General features: G+C 39.8%; 1 pseudogene; it reads left to right on the forward strand.

Annotated features, from left to right (window-relative positions):
- The first annotated feature begins 14,778 nt into the window (after window positions 1-14,778).
- Window positions 14,779-19,578, forward strand: LOC118529738 (large ribosomal subunit protein eL42-like; annotated as a pseudogene).
- Window positions 19,579-23,549: the final 3,971 nt, after the last annotated feature.

A 23,549-nucleotide genomic window follows, 5' to 3' on the forward strand; every position in this document is an offset into this window, starting at 1 on the left:
TGGTCATTGGAACAAGGTTAACAGTCAACTTCAAATTCTATTCTACCATGCCAAACCAGCTGAGACTACCTTCATTAAATTCACATAGCCTTGAGTAATACTAGAGAAGAACTAGATACTCTTTAAGTCCAGTATCTTAAAGATAATATGACATCCTGGGAATTCTACTCTTGGTACATCTAGGTGTGTGGTCTATCAAATTAATAATTATTTCTCAACCTGGTCATTTTCTGTCCATTGGTTTGTTGGGTTTTTGTAATCAAACAGTAAAAGATGCTGCCTCCCTGAACTGGGTACAAATATAAAATAAATAACTAATCATTAATTATGCATGACATTATATACCAATTATTTGTGAAGAAGCCTGAGAGTGTTATAAATATAATCTCATTAGTTTTCTCAAATTTTCCACAGGCTTTAAAGGTAGTCATTTTTATCTCTATATTTAACACATTACTATATTAATAAAAGCTATAGACTCCTTTACATTTTATAAAACACATTTACATTTATCATTGCACTTGCTCTTTTGTGAAGTTGACACTATTATCATCTTTTTTCCAATGGGAAAGCTTGGGTTTAATCACTTCCAAGATCTTTGTAATCATTAATATTAATGAAGGCTCACCTTTACTCCTAAAGAAGTGCCCTTATTCAAAGGATCACCCTAATATAGAAAAGAGTTGGAGTACCTGGTTTGATATTAGGAAATGAGATAGTAAGGGGCAGAAAGGGAAACCTTAAGGACCAAGACTAAGTGGTATTAATTAACTCCAATGTAGTCAGGGTCTAAAACTTGTTTTGCCATTGCCACCTTTGCTCCTAGAACATTCCCATCAAAATTTGAACTGATAATCCTTTTTTCAATTAATTTTTTAATTTAAGTGTCATTAACACCCAATGTTACATTAGTTTCAGGTGTACAACATAGTGATTTGACAAGTTTATGCTATGCTCACGAGTGTAGCTACTGTCTGTCACCATATAACACTATCACAGTATCATTGACTATATTTTCTATGCTGTGTCTTTTATTCCCATGACTTATTCATTCTGTAATTGGAAACCTGTATCTCCCACTCCCCTTCACCCATTTTGCCCATCTCCTTCCCCTTTAGCAACCATTAATTCTCTGTATTTACAGATCTGATTCTGCTTTTTGTTTGTTTGTTTATCCATTTGGGGTTTTTTTATATTCCACAGATGAGTAAAATCATATGGTATTTGTCTTTCTCAGTCTGACTTATTTCACTTAGCATAATACCCTCTAGGTCCTTCCATGTTGTTGCAAATGGCATGATCTCACCCTTTTTATGGCTGTATAATATTCCTGTGTGTGTGTGTGTGTGTGTGTGTGTGTGTGTGTGTGTGTGTTCTAATCTTCCTTATCCTTAGTCTATCAGTGAGTGGACTCTTAGGTTGTTTCTGTATCTTGGCTATTATAAATAATGCTGCAATAAACACTGGGATGCATATATCTTCTCAAATTAGTGTTTTTGCTTTCCTTAGATAAATATCTAGTAGTGGAATTACTGGATCATATAGTATTTCTATTTTTAATTTTTTTGAGAAACCTCTGTACTGTTTTGCACAATGGCTGTACCAATTTACATTCCCACCACATATATTTAATCCTTGACAGAACATTCTAGAGTAGAAAAAAATATATAAGTAAAAAAGCAATGATGTCTCAAATAGTTACTGATTATAGGGCCCATATAGCAAGGTATATAGCCTCCAAGCTCTCTCAAACCCTGGATTCCTCTAGGTAGCTAAAAAAGTTTTCTTAATTGCCATTAAGGAGTCAAGGCCATTTTTTATGTCCACTTTAGAAAAATGTGTATTTGGTTCTTCTGTCCATTTTTATTTTTTAAATTTTTTTGAGAGAGAGCATGCGTGTGAGTGGGGGGCAGTTGGGCAGAGGGAGAGGAAGAGAGAGAATCTTTAGCAGGCTCCATGCTCAGCAGGGAGCCCAACGTGGGGCTCGATCTCATGACCCTCAGATCATGCACTGAAATCAAGAGTTGGCCGCCTATTGACTGAGCCACCCTGGCAGCCCCCTTCTGTCTATTTTTAAATCAAATTGTTAGTTTTTCATTTGTTTGTTAAGTTGTATGAGTATTTTGTATATTTTGGATATTAACTTCTTATCTGATTTATGGTTTGCAAAAATTTTCTCCCACTCAGTAGGTTGTCTGTTCATTCTGTTATTTCTTTTACTATGCAGAGAGGCACATGAAGAGATGCGCAACATCACTAATCAGAGAAATGCAAGTCAAGGCCATGATGAGACATCACCTCACACACGTTAGAATGGCTGTCGTCAAGGGGACAAGAGAAAACAGGTGCTGGCAAGGATGTAGTGCAAAGGGAACCCTTATACATTATTAATGGGAATGTAAGTTCATTCAATCACTATGGAAAACAATATGGAGGTTCCTCAAAAAATTAAAAATAGATCTATCATAGGATCGAGCAATTCTAATTCTGGGTATATACCCAAAGGTAATGCCAACAGAATTTTGACAAGATACATGCACTCCCATGTTCATCGCAGTGTTATTCACAATAGCTAAGATATGGAAACAACCCAAATGTCAATCAATAGACGAATGGATAAAAATGATGTGTGTGTGTGTGTGCGCATATAAAATGGAATATTATTCAGCCATGAGAAAGAAGGATATTCACCATTTGAGACAACATGGATGGACCTTACGCACATTATGTTAAGCAAGATAAATCAGAGGAAAAACCAGTGTTGTATGATATTACTTACCTGTGGAATCTAAAAAATTAAACTTGTAAAAGAGTAAAAAAGCAGTTACTGGGGGAAGAAAGGTAAGGAGATAAGACTGATAGTGTTTGAGGGTAGAGATTTATAATGAGCAGTAAATAAGTTATAGAAATCTAATGCACAGTATAATGGATACAGACAATATTATACTGTAATTATGTAATGTGATAAATATCACTACAATGCCAAAGTACAATATATAAAGGTATCAAAGTAACACACTGTATACCTCAAATTTATACAATGTTACATGTCAAACTTATTTAATAAAAATATACATGCACACTGCTTTCCAAGAAATTAAAATGTTCAAGAGAAAAAAAAAGTCAAAAGGCTACCATCATATACACTCTGCCTCCTGGTGGCAGATAGGAACAGATGCCACAGAATGCCACTGAAGCAGGCAGCTGAGGGTGAACGTAGCCACTAGAAACTAGGGCCTCTGTCAATGACTAGCTCCCTCTTCATGTTGATGACTTTTATACTAAGCATCCTAACACTACTGTTACATTATAACACAATGGTATATTGGGGTTTTTAATATTTGTATTGGGGCATTAGTCCTTTAGGCAACTGATAATTATTCTAGCTTAAAAAAAAAACCCAGCAAAAAAAAAAAAAAAAAAAGAAGTAGGGGGCACCTGGGTGGCTCAGTCGTTAAGCGTCTGCCTTCGGCTCAGGTCATGATCCCGGGGTCCTGGGATCGAGCCCCACATCGGGCTCCCTGCTCGGCGGGAAGCCTGTTTCTCCCTCTCCCACTCCCCCTGCTTGTGTTCCCTCTCTCGCTGTCTCTCTCTCTGTCAAATAAATAAATAAAATCTTAAAAAAAAAAAAAAGGTAGAAGAAGCCAATAAGGGCATGGTATCTTTTGGCCAAAAATAGCCTCTCGTTGTGCAAATACAAAAACCACTGTCCAAGGAAGAAACTGAGGAAGGCAGGAGAGGTGGTACTTAAAGAGCTCTGCTACTAAATGACTGTGAGGTTGGACAAACCACAAAGCCCTAATCTGTAACTTGATTGCTACCTACTGAATTCATTAAAAATATCTGGTATATAGAAGCTTACCAGAAGGAAGGCTTAGAGACAAAAGTCTGGTTTGAGTTTCTGCTGTGCCACAACTTGTCTGTTGTGGTCTTTCTGAATCTCAATGTTCTCATTCAAAAAGTCGAGCTAGAAATGTCTACATGCTGGAGTTAATGGATTATTTTTTTATTTTGAGAAGGAAGTAAGATAATGCTGGCAACGTAACTCTATTGATCATAATTTTTTATTAACTATAAAATTATAAGAATTTGTTAAGCTCTGGCTATCTGATGGAATCTCTCACACCCAACCAAAGCGTTAGGTTTACTCCTTTTTCCACCACCATCCTTAAACCACTCTCAGTTCCCTTCCTGTCACCTTATTTTGACAGAAGAGGTGTCCTGTCCCCTTTAAATCAGGGACAGAAGTCCACCTATACTATAAAGTCATCATGGAGAGACAGGGAAGCAGTAACAGTATGTATATTAGAAGATTTACCTTGAATTAATATTTTATTTCCCACACACTGCACTGCATTCATTACAATCCATTCAGTTGACCACCACGCCTTTATCTATACTTTTGTGCACTTTAGGCATTTACCACATACACCGAATATCGAGCACAATAGATTTGTAAATGGGTGAATATCTCTTACGGGATTTTGTAAAGTACCGTCTAAATACATGCTAACATGTACTAACTCTGATAACTTCATTGAAATGTTTATAACACGATTTTGAGTCATGTTTAGCCACCGGGGGGGGAACTTTCATTTGTTCTTTCACACACTCAAAATTGTTTTTAAAGCACTTACTGTGTTATGCCCTTGGTCAGTTACTAAATACCACTGATGAATCAAATAAGCATGGTTCCTGCCCTTATAGATTTAATAGTCTAGTGGGAGAAAGATAATAAAGAATGCAAGCAAGCAAGTTAGCATATGCATTGGTCAGGCTGGGTGAGATTATGCTATGTTGATGAGCAACCCCCAAATCTCAATGGCTTCATACCAGCAAAGCTTTTCTTCCCCCCACTGAAGCAATTTGCTCAGTGCAAGTCTATGGGAAAGGTCTGTACATCTTTGTCACTCAGAGAATCAGGCTGATAGATGCTTTACCTTAACATGTGCTTTCAACAATCTCCACGGCAGTGGAAAAGGAGTGTGGCAAATCCCACCGTGATCTTGAAGTTTCTGTTTGAAAGTGGTTCGTATCCCTCCTACTTATGTCTCATTATGCAAAGCTAGTCACATGGTCATATTTAAATTTGAAGAGAGTGAAGAAGTATAGCACCACAGTGTGCTCAGATGGAAGAAATGCAAAAATATTCAGTGAATAATTCCAATGATTACCACAATATAAAATTTCAAATAAACGGGGAGGAAACGCCTTACACGGGATGTCTGAAAATTCTCTTGAAACATGAATAGATGAGAAGAACTCAGCCCGATCATGAGAAGAAAGAATTCCTGTCAGAATGAAACATGGGTGGAAATCCCAAGACTGACAAGAGCTCGGCAATTACAAGGAACAGAAAAAGGGTCAGCATGATTGAAGCATGATCGGTGAGAAAGGCGCTGGAAAGAAGGGCTGGGATGAGATCCTTTAGGACTTCATCTGCCACAGCTAGGAAGGAGTCTGATGCCAACGAGGGCTTTAAGCCAGGGAGTGGCGTCATCTGACTTCCAGTCGCTGTGTGGAACACAGTGGTGCAGGTCAAGCGTGGGAACCATGATGGTGCAGCATTATTAAAAGTGGAAGGAAATCCACCAGCGCCAGCACCAGAGAAAGAAAGAACAAGTACATTTCCAGATATACTCTGGTGGTGGAAACAATAAGACAGCCAGATAGAGGAGCTATGGGATTCAAGGAAAGGATGATTCAAGAATGACTCCTGGATTTCTGCTCTGAGCCACCGCGTGGGAGGTGTTATCATTTACAGAGCTGATTAAGACAGGCAAAGGACTGGTTTTGTTTGATTATTGTTTCGTTTGTTCATTTTTTTTTTTTTTTTTGGTTGGCTGGCTGGTTGGTTAGTGAGGGTGGCTGCATGGAAGTTTAAGAGCTTGATTTAAAAGTTAATTTTAGTAAAGCTGTGAGGTATTCAGATGCACATCAAGGAGGAAGTGCATACATAGTCAGGTCTGGAATCCATAGGTGGTCTGACTGGTTGGATATATTTGGAGGTTGTTGGCATATATGGGGCAATCGAAGCCAAGGAAATAGATAATATCTCACCGAGAGAGTGAATTTAAGAAAGAGAAGAGGGCTCAGGATGGAGTCCTGGAGAGCTCTGACATTTAGAGGTCAGTAGGACAAGGGCTGGTACAAGGTCCAAGGAGTAGCCACGGACAAGACAATCTTCCAGCTTTGTTCCATTCCTTCATCAGACCAATATTTATTCTTTGCCTACTGTGGACCAAAACTATTGCAGGTGCTCAGAATATGGTGGCACGTAAGCCAGCCAAGGTTTCTGCCCCCACGAAGCTTACATTGTGTCGGAGCATACACACAACAAATAAGTAGGCAAGTAAATAAGATAATTTCCGTGGTGCAGGTGCTGTGAAGAAAGAAAGAAATGTCAGAGTATTATTAGGCCAACTGAATTAGGTTCAGAAAGAGACAAGGGACATCAACATGCCTCATAACATGTAATTATAAACAAAATCTGTTTCTCCTTGAGTTGAATAATAGCAAATATGATTTGGTTTACAACACCAAAAACAGTGTGAGCAGAGACAAGAGTGGGCGATACCTTCACTAATTGGAGGTAAAGGCAACATATATGATGCTAGACTGGTGCTAACTCTGTGAGGAAAATAAAGTAAGCTGTCGGGGGCAGTTCAAAGCATTTAGCAGGGCTCTCTGGATACTACTAACTCCAGAGGATATTTCCACCATATCACAAGAACTGCGGGCTTTTTCAGATTGATGTGAACATGTTTTCTATCAAATATTTTCTAAGAGAAGCAAATATATTCTCTGTGTCATCTACAGTTGTGCTCCATATAATTAAGATGTGTGACAACTGTCTATATGTATGTGTTCCAAGAAGGCAGTCTGCCAGGCAATGCAAGAAAGAAAATGTCATTTATTCTATACTCTGACCATACCCCTCCTCCCCAATTGACTGTTTCTGTCCCTGCTCCAGAGAAGGCCATTCAGTTCACAGAAGAACCTGCAGTTCCAGGGACAGGAAGATGTGGCTTTATTTCACTAAATAGCCTGCAAGATCTCCTTTAGTGGAGCAAGTTCGCAAAACTTTTCCAATGACCACGAAGCATGAGCATGATTTCCAAATACCTCAAGCTAGGCAAGTACTTTTTTTTTTTGCAGGACAAAGTTATGTCTTCCTGTGGAGCCATCTGCATGAGAGCCGAGTGTAGGGCAATAGAGTTCTTTTAGGAAGCCTATCCTAGACCACTACCTGAAAGTAGCTGGGGTTTGAATTCAAATCTGCACCTATTAAAATTATTTCCTCTGTTTTTTTTAGAATTGGAACATTATAAACTTATCTGCCATTTAGACCCAAGCAATTTCAAATCTTTAATTTTCTTTACCTATTAAAAAGAGCTAACTAGTCATAACCTATACTTCTTATTGTCTCAGAGGATTTTCACCTTCCTAGAGTAGATAACTAAGGTATAAGCAATTTTAGTGTCGGTCTGATCCAATATTGTTGCCTATGCAGTAGAATATAAAATTCTGTAAAACTGCTGCCAAGATATTAAGAAATACCTAGTCTTTATCAGAAATAACTAAACATTGAAAGGTGCCCGGAGCTCATGAGGAAAACATGAATGGGGACATGCTAGGGTAAAAAATATTCCAATGAAAGTCAAAGTCATTGACTCCTCTCATCTCTCGTACAAATATTTTCCTCCACGTCAACACCCTCTCAGGTAGCAATGTTGGCTGGAGACTGAAACACTTAAATAACACTAATTTAAGAAGTGATTTCTGTGACCCATATATGTCTTCTATTCAACATACATAGCTTTGAAATAATCTTAAATTATCTAATTGCCTGCCTCCCAGGAGGCTTGTTGGCTTCACAAACAGTATAAATTTTCTCACGTTCCTGAAATCCAAATCGGTCTTTTTCATTATTATCTCAGAAACTCAAAGGAATGTGAACAATGAACTGAAATCCTAAGTACCAGACGCTGAAAGTTTTCCATTTCACCTAAGACAAAACCTGCATGTCCCCAGGGGGTGGGGGGGTGGGGGGGGAGGGATATGAAAAGAACGAAGTTCGCCATCAGCCTTCCTTTTTCCACCTCCCCACGACTGACAGCTCCCAACCAGCTCCTGTGAATATACGCTGTCATCCTACCCCAACTATGAGAAACCCATGGCCTAGAACTATTTTATATCTCATTCCTATAGACCCTAAGTTACTAAGTGGTGAGTGTCGTCAACTCAACCATGTCCCAGTAGAAGAGAGAGAGAAACCCACTACTAAACACAGAGGTTATTTCTATTTGTTTTATGACCCACTAATGAATTTCAAGCAAGGTGAGAAGGGGACCATATCAAGCAAAGCAGAACACTTAGGAGCAGCTTAGAGTCCAAACAAGGAGTCTACCTTGTGCGTGACTGGCTGAGTTGGGAACGAGACCAACAAGCGAGATGCCTCTTATTACATCAAGTAGGTCACCTCAAAATTACCTATTTAAATAGATCGATATTCTACAGGGCAGCGACGATAAAATTATAAACAACCGGATCACTATATGCAGTTCTCTCACTTCAGAGATCAGTCCATAGGATAAACAACAAGGAGCGAGGGGATCCCACTGCCCTACACTCTCTCCTCCACACTGCCTGAATAGAGCTCTTTCCCTCTCCTCAGGTGTGAAATTCTACCAAATCAAGATTCATTTGGGTTAACAAGCCCATTATGAAAGGTAAATAACTCTAAGAGAATTAGTTTAACAATTAAGTCCTTTATGGAGAATGCACGGGCTGCTTTAAATTACTTCCCTCCTAAACTCCAGTTGAGATATCCCCAGAGTAATGAGCACTTTAATAGCAGAGACTTAGAAAACAGAAGAGCAATTTTGGAATATGAGGAGAAGGGCTTTATGTAAAGACATGCTTAGGTAGAACTGAAACGTGGACCGTCAGAGCAGACAGAGGGACGTACAATGAAGTAAAGAGAGAGCAGGGGTGAAGAAAGAGAAGTCTGAAAGCCCTGAACACAGCAGAGAAATACTTCAAAAATGTGTCCTGGACGAGGCATGCTCCCAATTTTCCATGTAATGTTGCCTCTTGACTACTCAGATATGAGAGGATAAGGGTATAACAGTCTATCCCAAAAGAGAAAAGTCAAAAGCAGCCTTAATCGCTTCACATTTCATACAAACAGATCATCTCGAAATTCAATTATGTGATAAAAAAAAAAACAACCTCCATATACCCTTATAATCCAAAATTTGATAACAGCTAAAAGAAATGAAATCTTTTTCTGGTATTTTTCAAAAGCCTTATTGATTTAAAAGAAAAATGTATGTCAAATGCACTATCAGTTCGTGGAGGTGGGTTGTCAACTGTGGGAGTCAAATGTGGGGCATTGTTTTATTCCCTTATGCTTCCGTTTCTCAGACCATTATTCTAGTCAGCCAACGCCAGGGATGAACATATTTTCACTCAGATACAAACCATCTTTCCTTGAATATTCTAGGGGTTTCGCAGGCCTCCGGAGAAGTCGGATACCGAGTATAGAGGCGCCTTAAGAAAACCAGTTTTTACCAGACTCAAGAGTCAGACGAAGGCATCTTAACTCTATTACTTATTGTGCAGGACACCAAATAGATGATTTGTAAACCGCTTGTGGCCAGAGCTGCTCGAAGAATCCCAAACCTGGCTGGAGGGAACAGCCCGGTGACGCCCTGCAGCGTGTGACTCGGTGGGCCACAGAGGACTCCAGGGATCTCTGTTTTCACACCAGCTCTGCCCTCCCAGCCTTGCCATGTAACCCCGGGCAGGCCTTTAACTTGTTCCAGCTGTACTTCTTTCCACAGTCTGTGGGTTAATCAGCAGCCCTTGGGAGGAAAACCTAATTTAAAATGATTTGTAAACAAGAGTTTTATGGAGTACAATTAATAATAAATAGCAAGGCGTTAAGCCCTCGATAGCGCAAGTGAATCAGTTCCCGAGCACTCTGCATCCTCTATCGGCGGCAATCATCTGGCAGTTTTTATAGAATGCTCGCATCTGCTGTCAGACCAAACCTTCCCAGCCCTGCTCAGTTGGAAAATCTGAGGACTTTAAAATTAGCACCTGAACACATACCCCGAGCCCACCTAACAGATAAGGCCTGGAACTAACTTTCTTTTAGGGCTTGCGGACAGTGGCCACTTCCTGCTTCTGGGAACGTTAGCCCCAGAGGCCAGCCGACTGGAATCCCCTACTCATACCAAGCGAGATCTGAAAACAGTTCCAAAGCTGATGTTTTAGGGCTTGAGGCAGGAATTTATTCTGTAGTGTCCTGGGAAAGCCCTGGAAACATTCGAACGCCAGTATCGCCTTCAGCGTCGTGTGCCCAATAAAGCAGACTCACCACTCAACCCACGACCTTGACCTAAACCTTAATCTATGCCAGTCTTTCATCTACCTTCACCAGTCCCCAGCTTCGGTGCTGGGCCCTTGCTGCTTCTAATATCCCTATCTTTTCAGCCTGTGGCACCCTGAGGAAGAAACGAACAGTGAAAGCAACACTCTGTAGCTGTTATGGCCTACCTGGTTTATCCCACTGAGATCCAGGAGCCTTGATTTCCATCAGTCAAGTTTGCTCCATCTGAATGCTCATCCATATCAATACCAGAGCTTGTGGTTATTATTATTTATGCTGTTGCTGCTTATAACCGAGACTTTATGAAAGGATGAAGATATTTGTTTAAAGATGCTTTACTCATACCATGAAATGAAAACTATATGCAATTTACTGGAGAGCTAACTTGAGTACACTCACGTGCGATTACTATAGCGGGACGACTAGAATACACATGCAGCTCCTCTCACTAAAGGGTTAATGAAAATCTTTTGCTGCGTGTTAAAAAGTCATCTCTGTGCTAATCCAGCCTAGTTTCCTCTCTTTGCAACATGCAGGCCCCGCTAAACCCCTTTTACGGGCCCCATGCTGTGCTATTGGTTCCAGCCTAGGCTGAAACAATGTTTACTTTTATCACATACTTACTCACAGTCTCTTCATACAAATTGCTCTGAGTTAAATACTGGCTTTAATAATTGTATTTCTAGAAAGCCCTTACTGCCCTCAACACCCTCTGAAGAGTATCTGCCACTAATTGGTCCTCATGTTGTTTCTGTGATACTCACTTTAGTAGAGAAAATAGCTTCTGGAATGGAGTTACAAACCAAAAATGTACTTGCTCACTTTGTGGAAATATGGGCACAATGATTTCATCTCTACGCCACCATTAATATCCATTCCAATTCTCCCTCGGGCTCACTTCAACAATAAAACCAACTCTCCAGCTTCTCCCTGGAAGGAGCTTGTCCACACATCCAGCACCCCAACTTTTGTGGCTGCCATCCAACAGAAACATAGTAAATAAAACAGCAATTTTCACATGGGCACGCATGCACCCTATGCAGCTATTTCCCCCTGGCTCAGTACAGATGCGTAGCCACACTGCATTGCATCACCTGTGAATTTTCTGTGAACTTCGGACTTGGGTGTGATAGACTACTTACTGGTCACTCCTAGAAGGTTCGGTTTTTGACTCTGTAGTTCCTGCCCAAGTTCATTCCTTCCTTGAGGAAGTTCAACGCATGGATTATTAGCAATTAAGGACTTTTAGACATAGCCCAGATTGCGCCTGGGTGGCTCAGTCGTTAAGCGTCTGCCTTCGGCTCAGGTCATGATCCCAGGGTCCTGGGATCGAGCCCCGCATCGGGCTCCCTGCTCAGCGGGAAGCCTGCTTCTCCCTCTGACCCTGTCCCCTCTCATGCTGTTTTTCTCTCTCTCTCAAATAAATAATAAAAATCTTTAAAAAAATTTTTTTTGTGGATAAATAACTAATTCTTCAAATAAGATCTAAGTTGGGGGGGCACCTGGGTGGCTCAGTCAGTTAAGTATCTGCCTTCGGCTCAGGTCATGATCCCAGGGTCCTGGGATGGAGCCCCGCATCGGGCTCCCTGCTCAGCGGGAAGCCTGCTTCTCCCTCTCCCACTCCCCCTGCTTGTGCTCCCTCTCTTGCTGTGTTTCTGTCAAATAAATAAATAAAATCTTAAAAAAAAAAAAAAAAGAAATAGCCCAGATTGTTCAGAATTAAAAGCAGCTATAGGGGTGCCTGGGTGGCTCAGTCAGTTGAGCGTCTGACTCTTGATCTCAGCTCAGGTCTTGATATCAGCATCGTGAGTTCAAGCTCTGAATTGGGGTCCATGCTGGGCATGGAGCCTATTTAAAAAAATTAAAAATAAAATAATAAAATAAAAGCAGCTGTAACCAAAACTTCACAGATGCTTACCTCACTCAACTTCACAGATGCTTACTTCATCCCCTAGAACATCACTTTTAAAAAGTACAAGGTTTCTTTCCTTCTTTCTTTCTGCCCCAGGCTGTTATACCATCTTCTCCTCTTCCTTTAACCCTTAAGCTTCTTATGTGCTCTCCAGCAGAAAAAGACTTTCCCGTGTCTACCTCACTGGCTTTGGGTGAAAAACACTGATATCATACCTGCCTACCATCAGTGAGCGCAAGTTGCCCTCTGCTCTTAGCAATTCTGGCCTCCCTAATGCCTGTCCCTGGAGACTTGATTCATCATTCTTGCTTCAGGTCAAAACTGCTCAAGTTATAACTTCCTTCCATTCCTCAAGCCTACCTTAACTCCAGCCCTTGGAAACTCCCACCTCTTCCCTGGCTAGTTTGTACTAAATTCATGAAAAGTATTTTAGATTTCCTGTCCTTCTATCCTAATATTTGCCTGAACTAGAAAGAAAAATAGTCTGTACAGTGCCTAGAAAGAGTACACAAGGGGGGGGGGTATTTATAAACAGGTTGTTAGCCTCGTTCAGGAAAGAGCCGGCGAGCCTGGTTTACTATTTTCCATTGATTTGTATTACTTGAGAACTCCAAGCTATCATGCCCTTAAGACTCCAGGCATTTGAATTATGCTCTTTGTGGTTGTTTTCTGGTTGTTCTTATTCCCGTTTACCAAGAAGTTTCTGAATGTGCCTTGCTTACATAGCTCTTCCCACACTGAGTAGATCAGCTGACACAAGTATGCCAATTTGCTTGGAAGCTAAATTTCTCATTATAAATTTATGCCTTACTCTGGTTTGTTCATCACTCTCGTATGAGTCTGATTAATGTAGCTCATCCCCTAGAACATCACTTTTAAAAAGTACAAACATTCAAGTTTCTGAACATGAAATATTTTGGCTCCAACCTCACTTTCAGAGAGTCAGAATAGAAACCAGGGTTAAATGCTCAATTCCACTATATTCCTGGGAGGTCCTTCACTCACAGCTGGGCCCCTGTGTTCTTTATGTCTCTTTTTTAACTTCAATTACCACAAAATTATACACATGCACACACAAATGAGTTTTCTATTACTTTCATTGGCAGTTATGAATGAAATCATCTTTGAATTAATCCATTTAGAATTCTTCATTTATAGCTAGTATTCACATTTTTTAAGTCCTGGGCTATTTTACTTTGCCAGGAGTTTGATAAAATTGCAAAAGTCTCGGTTTCTTCACAAAGTCTAACATGTCCCCCCAATTTTAAGCCAAAAACTCTCCTGAGGAGCCCATTAACATATTCAGGAGAAATCAATGCAATGCTTCCTGCTAGCAAGCATAATATATTTCTAATTACTTCTTTTTTCTTAAGTCTCCTGTCTTTCCAGATTATTGCTTAAAAACTCTCTTTAAGACATCACAAATTAAGAGATTGACCTACCTCGGCAGGCATCATTATATTTGGCTTTTCTTTCCTAGCTGTGGATTTTTTTCTGATCCTACTACATTTATTGATTTCTTTCCACAAAGAGTCTTCTGGTGATCTTTAGTTCATAAACATTTGAGCCCTTTGTTGACTTTTAGGAATTGCCAAAACTGGAGATTTTTATGCTTGTATAATTCGTGTTTGACTATTCCAACCTTGACTTTATTTTTAAATACTTCATTGTTCTCCCTCCTCTCTGTTCTTGTCTAGTCTGCTCCGTGCGGTAAGAGGCAGGCATAGGGGTCTGAGTCGTAAACTCTCCTTTACAGAGAAATAGCTACGGACGCAGTACCATGCTTGAACCATTTTCCCTATGGATACACATACACCCCTGCACACAATGGAAGGGGAAGGGTAGGAGAGAAGTCCCTGAAGGTCCCACTGACATCCAGCTTTTAAGAAGGCTGTTTTTACCATATTAGTGTAGACCACATCAAGTTCTCTCAAATTGTCTCTGGTGCATTCTCCATAAAGCCGCCAGAGCGATCTTTTCCAAAGCACAGCCCTGGCCTTGCAGTACATTGATGATTCAAATCCTGACTCCCCTTTCTACATAAAGTGAAACTCTGAGATAGGCGCAAGCTCTTCCATATCTGGCCTCTCCCTTTCTCAAGGCCCCCTCCTTTCTCAGGAGCCCCTTCTCCCAGAGTCTGCTTATTCCATAAATTCAAACTCCAACGAGCTACTCGAGTTCCCAAATGGGCCTATGCCTTGCACTTACTGGTCCCTATGAATACAATTCCCCTTCCTTCATTTCACCCTGAAAATTTATTCATTTGTAAATATCAGATATTCATTGTAAAGTATATTTTTCCCAACCTCTAACAGTCTCTGTTCAATCGCCTCAGTGATCAAAAGCATTCACTACTAAGGTCATTGGCAAAGACTATGAATGTGGTCAAGCAGCAAAGCGTGTCCAAGGGGTCTAGGTGACCCACGATCCAATACTAACCCCGTGTTGTCGTAAATGGAGCAGCGCAATGCACTATGGTCGACACACTAACGTGTCTCTCACGTGCACACCCATGTACTTTCCAGGCACGGGGTTCAGAGTTGTCTGCAAGCTGACATCAACGTGCAAAGTGTTCAAGGTATAGTATTCACCCAAGGAGGGTTCCCAACTTAGCTGAACCTCTCAACTTGCAAAGGGATATTTGCCTGGCGAACTCCAAGTTAAAAGGTTTTCAACAGTCTGACTCTCAGGGGTCCTAAATATAAAGAGGATCAAGAATAAAGGGGGACTTCTTGGAATTCCTTTCAAGCAGTCAGAAATCAAGTGGTCAGAAATTTTGCTCAAAATCTTTTGCCTTGCCCCATTCTCAGTTAGATTCAAGCTTGACTATAAGCTTTTTAAAACCTGTTCTTATTGTCTTTATTACTGAACAATAATATGATCTTTAGGAGCAACAGTGTTGGTTCTATCTTTGACTCTGACAGTCAAAGTATGCTTGTGTATTATATTCCATGTACATTTATTGACAAAATACAAGAAATATCTCATTACCGCTTTCTGGTCTATAAATATAGTTGGGCAGTGCCCCAGATACTTATGCTTCTAAGTGTAATGCAGACATTCTGAGAAAAACTATTAACTGGAAGAGAACACCAACAAAGACAAAATAAGCTAAACTCAAATATTTTTTTCTTTACTTTTTCAAATGTATTTTTGTCCATGGGCATTTAGCATAACTTATTCAGGATGTATTATATCACTTACGAGTTTATTAAATTATTTAGGCTTTCCTTACGTATTCATAATACCCCAGAATGGGGTATTATCAAACCATTCTTCCTTTTCTTTCTTACTAAAAATTATCAGACTTAAATAACTTGATTACAAAAATTACTTGCCTGTTTTAAATAATTATTTGGACCTTTAATATAAATTAGTAAAGTAAATACAATCAGCTCTTAGAACATTATAAAGGTAGGTTTTGCAAATCTCCAGGGGGAATATGTCTGACTTTTAGAAGGTGATATTTGCAAAATAACTCCCTGATGCACTGAAATATAATAAGTACATAATTGAATTAGATAGATTAAAGGGTCAGTTGTGAAACCAGAGGAATTTCTCTAGGCATTTCAAAGAAGAAGGAATTTAATACAGGGAAATAGTGCTTATAGAACTGATGGAAGGGCTGAGGGGAAAAGACTGCTGGGTTTTAGGAAATTAGGAAGCTGTGGACAATTAAGGACATTGCCGTGAATGAACTCAGCTGACAGGAGCACTGAAGCCGAGATCTGCCACCTGCCCACCATTGTCAGGTACTAAAAATGGACTCTCGTCCACTTTCCCAATATCATGCCAGTGCTTCATAGTCAGAATCCAATCTAGAACCCTATTACACAGGTCTTATTACTATTGATAGCAAAAGGACCAGAAACAAATACATAACCTGTCCTTTGAGCAAGTCTGAGAAAGTGTTGACTAATAAAATACCATTTTTTTGTTTGTGTTTGCTTTTTAATGTACAGATGTGGTGGTTATTTTTTTTTACTTTTATTTTTTTTTTATGGCTACAAATCCTTTGACACTTCTCCCATCAAGAGATGTGGTCTCTGTCCTCTGCCTCCCCTAGATTCTTAGGGTACTTGCAGCTGCTCTGAAGATAGAATATAAAAGAAGTAAAGACATGTGACTTGTGCCGTTGGGCGGTAAAGACCATGGAGCTTCTGCCCGGCTCTCTTGGAACGCTGAGTCTCAAGGCTCTCCCTCTACGAACCCAGCCACAGCACTGAGAGAAGCTGTAGAGATGGTCGCAGCCAAGCCCAGCTTTGAGTCACCCCAGCCTAGCCATCAGACAAGCAAGTAACCAAGCCTCTAGATACTGGTCCCCATAGTTCCACTCACCCCTGGCGACACGAAGACTGACATATTGTAGTGCAGAGACAGGCCATCCCTGTGGTGTCTTGTCTGAATTTCTGACCCACAGAATCTGTAAGGTTTATAAAATAGCTGCTTTACACTGCTAAGTTTGAGGTAACTTATTGCTCAGCAGTAGTTACTTGAACAACTTGTGAAAACATGAGAAGTAAGAAATGATAATGAAGTGGATGGAGACTTAAGAGACAGTGGTATTCAACTTGAGTATGCAAATCTGCAAGTTGCCCCAGTAGACTACCAGGTGAGATTTATCCACAAAGCTATGCAATTCGGCTTATAATCATCTGCTATAAATCTGTAGGATTTGTCTTTCTCCATTTTATTCCTTCTCAGTTATGTGATCTTAAGTCTGGAGTCTGAAACTTCAGAGGGAAAACATCTGGTAGGTCTGGGTCCTCTTTACCATTCCCCTATCGTCATGCAAATTACACAGATGTAGTGCAATGGGTCTTTCAGAAGTTGCAATTTTCAAAGACACTGTGCAATTTTACCACATTAATTAACTTTCATCCACATACTCCCAGAGGAAAAGAAGGAACAAAAATTCCAATTACCTAATCCATTTGCTAAGGAACCTGAGTTCCCTGTAAGTGGAGCCTATCATGTTTTTCTAAACCTTTCCCTTGAGTTTGGCAGTCCACAGCTACAGAACATTCTTATGGCTAAGTTTCTCTTCTGTTGCTCCCTCTCACTTTTTATCCAGATGTTCTCTTTGATTTTTATCTTTTTGTTCATTTTGCTCTGCTATCAAGAGTGATAGTTATTATAAGCTCTTCTGTGGGGTTGTATGTTATCGAGCACCTTGGGGATTAGATCTACTCATTATTCTGTTCTGAACTCATTATCACCACTTTCTCTACATTTTTGAGTGTCCAATGTGTATAAAACCGTAGATCAGTCCTAGGGCAAGTGAAAAAAGTACTGGAAGATATAGTTCCTTGTTACAAAGCACTTATTTTCTGATGAAGATAGGAATGGATTTTTTAATGAAAAATAAGAAAGGAAACCAAATTTGCTGTAATTTGGAAACAGTAAGAATAGTTTTATAACTTGGCCAGGCTTAGCTGCAGGCCGTAGTTAGAACTGTGGTGTCAATGGTTGGCCCAAGAAGGATTGGGCTTGGGTTCCCCATGTCTTTCTTCCCACTTTACTGAGCAATTAATGCATGCCAAGTAGTATGCTTATCAGTTTACAGTTTTATTTAGCTGACTCAGAGATTAAATTTCCACTTACAATGTTGGGCAATGACCCAATAGATCAAATTAAGACAACAAATTTGAGGGTTTGTTCAAGACAAGGGAGGTTCAATGGCGACCAAGCATGGAGTGGCAGTGCCAAAGTTATAGGCAATCAATCCACGAAAAGCAGAATCCTAGTCAAGTCTTTCATACACTGGCCACTTCCCATGTAATAGAAACTGTGCTAAACCTGGAGATAAAGAATGGGTAAGCCCTCGTCTCTGTCTACAACCAGTATATATATCACAGGAGACGTATACATAAGGCCAAGTAGAGGCAGAGAAAAGTCTGACCCCAGCGGGGTAGTAAGTAAGGCAGGTATATAAGATATCCAAGGACCCAGGCAACTGGGTTCCAGTTTAGGATGGAGCTTTATTCCCCAAAAGTAAACAAGCCAATCGAAAAACAAAAGACATATTGATACAAACAACACGGATGAATATCAAAACAGTATGTTTGACAAAATAAGAAAGACCTAAATGAGTACATGCTCTATGATTCCATTATAAGAAGTTTGAGAATAGGCAAATCTAATCTATGGTGAAGGAAATCATAACAGTAGTAGCTTCTGCAGGGTATTGACTGGAACGAAGCACAAAGGAATTTCCTAGGGTGATGAGATGTTCTATATCCTGTTTGAGTGTTGGTTACAAGATAGTATGCATTTGTCAAAACTTATTAAATTGTGAACTCAAGATCTTCTCAGTATTTTAGTCTGCTTTATGCTTGGCTTCTCAGCTTCTCAGCCTCCCAGTCCTGGGCACTTCTACCTCAGCAGATTCCTCAAGGGCAAGAACAGTAGAGAATATTTGGTTCATCTCAGTACACTTCCCTGCTCTCCAGTAACTGGGACCCTTAAGTCCCAAGTTACATGTCCCAAGGACATGACAGCTCAGCAGTACCAGCAAACAATTCATTTTGTATGATTATCATTTTTATTTTACTGTTTCTATTTTGCCTTATCAATATACAAGCTAGTCCATTCCATCCAGAAGTCGAGGTCTAAAGTAATTTTTTTAATAAAGTGTTTTGCCGACTGAGAAGCCATATGGAGTAAGATAAAACTGAATCTGTTCCTCTTCACAATGCACACCTGTGTGAATATCAAGTGGATCAGAATAAGAAACCACAAACATAGAGGAAAAAACATGGAAGCATTTTTGTAAGCCACGGGTGGATAAAAATTCCTCTAATTCAAAAAATCTCGAAGCCGATCAGAAACAACTTGATACATGGGACTACATAAAAATTAAAAACAAAAAAGTAGGCATTATAAAATACTATATACAAAGTAAAAATATCAATGAGCTTTCTCTCCATGCTGCTAACACTTCCACCAACATAGTGGATCTTCTCAAAACTTGCTGGACTGTCTATAAAAAGGATAGCAAGCACCAACCTCACGAAGTGACACAGTTCATGAAAGGCAAGAATTCTCTGTATGCCCAAGAAAAATGCACAAGGACAGGGAACAAAGTGGTTATGGTGGACAGGCTAAGCCAATTTTCTGGGAAGACGCTAAAACCACAAAGAAGATGGTGCTGAGGCTTGAATGTGTTGAGTCCAAATACAGATCGAAGAGAATGCTGGCTATTAAAAGATGCAAACATTTTAAACTGGAAGAAGGTAAGAGAAAGGGCCAAGTGATCCAATTCTAAGCTTCATCTTCTGTTTTATTATGAAGACAATAAAATCTTAAAGTTATATTCACTTCAAAAATAAGTAAACAAATGACAAACTGAGAAAAATGTTTGCAACTTACAGCACAGGGTTTTGATATCCCTAATATTTAAAACACTCCTCATAACTGAGAAGAAAATGATCAAGTACCTAATACAAAAATTGGCAAAAGACAGGGAGAGAGAGCACCAAAAAAAAAAAGAAATTAAGATGCATCTGAGGGGTGTGTGTGTGTGTGTGTGTGTGTGTGTGTGTGTGTGTGTAATGCTCATTTCTCGTTCATAATTAGGGTAACAGAAATCTTAAACTATATTCTGTAGACTTAATTTTAGTACTAACATTAGTGTTTCTATTTTTAAACTATTACCGGTATATTGTAGGATAAAGTGAGCAAGTAATTGTGTTAATGTCAGTGGGAACAAGGATTTTCAGACTTCAGGGGAAAAAAAAGTTCAAGAAGTAAAAAATCCTACATCTTAAAACTGAATTAGAACTATTAATGTAAAATTCTTTTCTCTCTCTTGTTTAAAAATACATATTGACAAGTTCTGCCTACGGTGTGCCAGGAAGCATTGGCAAGTCAGGAGCGATGAGCACCCCTAGAACCCAGAATCATTTCCTCCGAAAAGGAAGGGCAGTTCTTCGGGAAAATGCTTGAACTCAAGTCCACCATACTTCATACCCTTTTTGACCTAGCCAATGAGTGGCCATTTTTCTGTCCAGAATAATTATAGCTCACAAAGGCATGAAGAATGTCAGAGTTAGAAATTCATCATTTTGCAAGGTCTAATGAAAAAAATTTTCCAAGCTATTGTCATGAATGTACACTAACACAATTTGGAGAGGAGCGGAAGTGGGTCAATAATCATTCAGCATTACCAAACGAGAAAACCAGACAGACATTCTATGCCTCCACGTGTGACTCAAATACACATCTATGAAGTTTAGAAAAAAATGTACTGTGCTCTAATCAAGCCTTAGAGAAAGTCCATTCTTCAGTAATGTAGAGCATGAGGGCACAAGTAAGATTATGCCACAAGAAGCAAGTCCAGCGTGCAGGAGATTCTACAGGACAATTGGGCCAATTTCTCCAAGTCAATAGCACATGAGAAAGAAAAGGAAGGTAGGACTATTGTAGACTAAATATTTAAGAAGATGCTTAAGAGACAGAGCAACTATAGGCAGTGAGTGGACCTTATATAGGAAAATCAACTCTAAATACATATTTTTTACACCATTGAAGAAATTTTAACAAAATCTTGAGGTGGGGTAGTTTATAGTTCTGAATAATTCGTTTGCAGGAGGCAGAAAACAGGTTTACAAGTAACTCTTGTTAGGGTGTGAAGCATGATCCTCTTTTATATCATAGTCCCATTAAATAATTCATCTCTAGTAACTCTTTTATCCATAAATCACCGTATAAGAATGGGAAAAACCTTTCTCCATCTAAAAAAAGGGGCTGTGAGGTATGCTCACCTTTAAACCAAACCAAACCAAACCAAACCAAAAAAAACCTGACAGTTTTCAATGGATGGCATCAGAACCCTGGGATAAATGGAATAGTCCCCAAGGATGGTCAAATGTGAGTCTCTGCAGATGGTTGCACAGGATGACACTTCATAAAACATCAGTTCTCTGCTAAGCTGCACAGCATCTCTGGTGCTTCAAACATATTGTTTATCTCATCAAGAGGAGCAGGTTCAAAAGGTAAGAACTGAACAAGGGTCATTGCTGAGGAGACAGAGCAGATGGCCCATCTATGACGGTCTCCCTTCGCTTCATGAGAGACTGCTCCAATCCCAAGCAGACCGGATGCCAATTAAAAGAGGTCTTGGCTGAGGGACCTGTCCTTCCCTGTGACACAGAATCAGTGTATCCTTTCTCCTCAGACTCTGCCCACTGCCCTGCTCCATCACTGACCTCTCCAGAAATGAAGAGGCCCCTCATGGCCAGTTCTGTGGAATAATCCATAGATACTAACTAGTGAGTGTCTGGATTTCTCGCAAACTTTTCACCCAAGTTCCAGGCTACATTTTATTCTCAGACCCTTTCTTGCTTCATCAATAACAAAGAAATGTGTCCATGCTTTGTAAAGAACTTCAAAGACACGAGTTAAACATAAGAGAATTGTTTGGACTTCCTTCTGCCACAGAAAAGGGCTTTATTAACTACTCTTTCTAAACACATTTTAGGTGAATATAACCCATTTAAGTTTTCACAAAAACAGGTGTAAAAGATATGATTAGCAGGCGTGTTTTAACTTTCAAAGTTCAGGTTTCTGAGCCCCGGCGTTGTTTAAGAAAAGCAATAATAGAAGTCTGAAGACAACCATCAAGATCAAATGTCTAGAAATCTCAGGGGAATCAAAGTTTTCTCTTGTAAAGGAACTTAAAATATTCTGATCCTCTGTATAAAAATTTTTTTAACTTAGTATTAAGAATTAGGTCTTTAACTTCTTTTTCCTGTACTTCATAACAGCTTTCAACATGATCTCCCTTCCTCCAGACTTGCCTCCCTGCACTTCATCTTCCACACGCCTCCAGTGTATCCTTACTAAAACTCAGATTTGATCAGGTCACTGACTCTTCTGTTCCAGAATCCCTTCATGGCTCAGGACTCATGCCTTCCGATTAAAGCAAACACATTCATCTCCTTTACCCCTAGATCCCATCCGTGTGCCATGCTCCTGCCGTTCTGCAGGGTTCCCCAGTCCTGAACCCTTGCATACCTCTGCTCTTGCTCTTTCTTCTGTTATATATGCTCCTTTCTTCCTTTTCATCCTGGCAGGATCCAACTCCTGTCAAAATCTAGTTTAAATGCCACCTTATCTGTGAAGCTTTTCTTGACTCATCCAGATAGAATTAAATCACACTTTCTGGGTTTTTATACCTTAATGTAGAGTGAACAGATGGAAGGGAAAGCTTTAGAGCCAGAAAGATCTTATTTCCATTCCTGATTCCTCTGCCCACTGTGACCTTGGGCAAAACACTGAAGATTGCTGAGCCTCATATTTCTCATCCATGAAGTGGGTATAATAATATTAACATATCAGGGTGAACTGTGATCATATATACAAAATGCTTTGCATAGGTCTTGGCTACATAGTAAAAACTCAAAGGAAGGTATTTACCTTGTTTTTATCATCTTATTATTATTTGCTCATTTATCACAATCTGATTGATATTATAGATAACAGAATGCCTGTCTAACCCACTAGGTTTTCAGTCATTAAAGGCAGGTATGTGATATTCATATTGTCATCCATGGTGCCTAGCACAGAACCTGACTCATTGATGGTGCCAGTTTATTGCTTATTGAGTAAAAGTCCACCTGCATCTGATACAATGATTTCCTGAGCTTTGCTGAGAGAATGTTCCACTGTATCACAACTGTTGATTCACATGCACCAAAACATGTGTGTTACTTTAACAATATAAATATATACAGTGCTATAAATTGTTCTTTTTAGAACTCTGCACATACTCACCCCTGAAAAAAGGCAGCAGGACAGGGACTATCTCTTTTTGCCTCCTTTTTATCCATAAGTGTAAAATTAACATGACGTTGTAAGGCTTACAGAAAATAATATATAAATTCACCTCTAACCTGTATTTCCACCAACATAGCTGCCGGAGATAGCCTGGGCTGAAATTGCACTAAAACTCCTGAATGATTCAGTTCACTCAGTTCAATTGCTATTTCAGTATGTGCTATGCCCAGTTCATTGGGAAGGCAGTGTGGAACAAGACAACATAAAAGGCTTTCTTTCTAGTTCAATTAAAATAAACAATGACATGTGCCCTACTGAAATAACAACTGAACAATAGCATTAAATCCACCCCAGATATCCAAATGGGAAAAGAACGCGTGACGCAATTGTCTCCGTCTGACCAGATCACGTCTGTCCCCAGGCTTCAGTCCCCAGGAGAGGCACGCCTGTGCTGCCACC

The sequence above is a fragment of the Halichoerus grypus genome, chromosome 14 (assembly GCF_964656455.1).
Source record: "Halichoerus grypus chromosome 14, mHalGry1.hap1.1, whole genome shotgun sequence".
Taxonomy (NCBI): Eukaryota; Metazoa; Chordata; class Mammalia; order Carnivora; family Phocidae; genus Halichoerus; species Halichoerus grypus.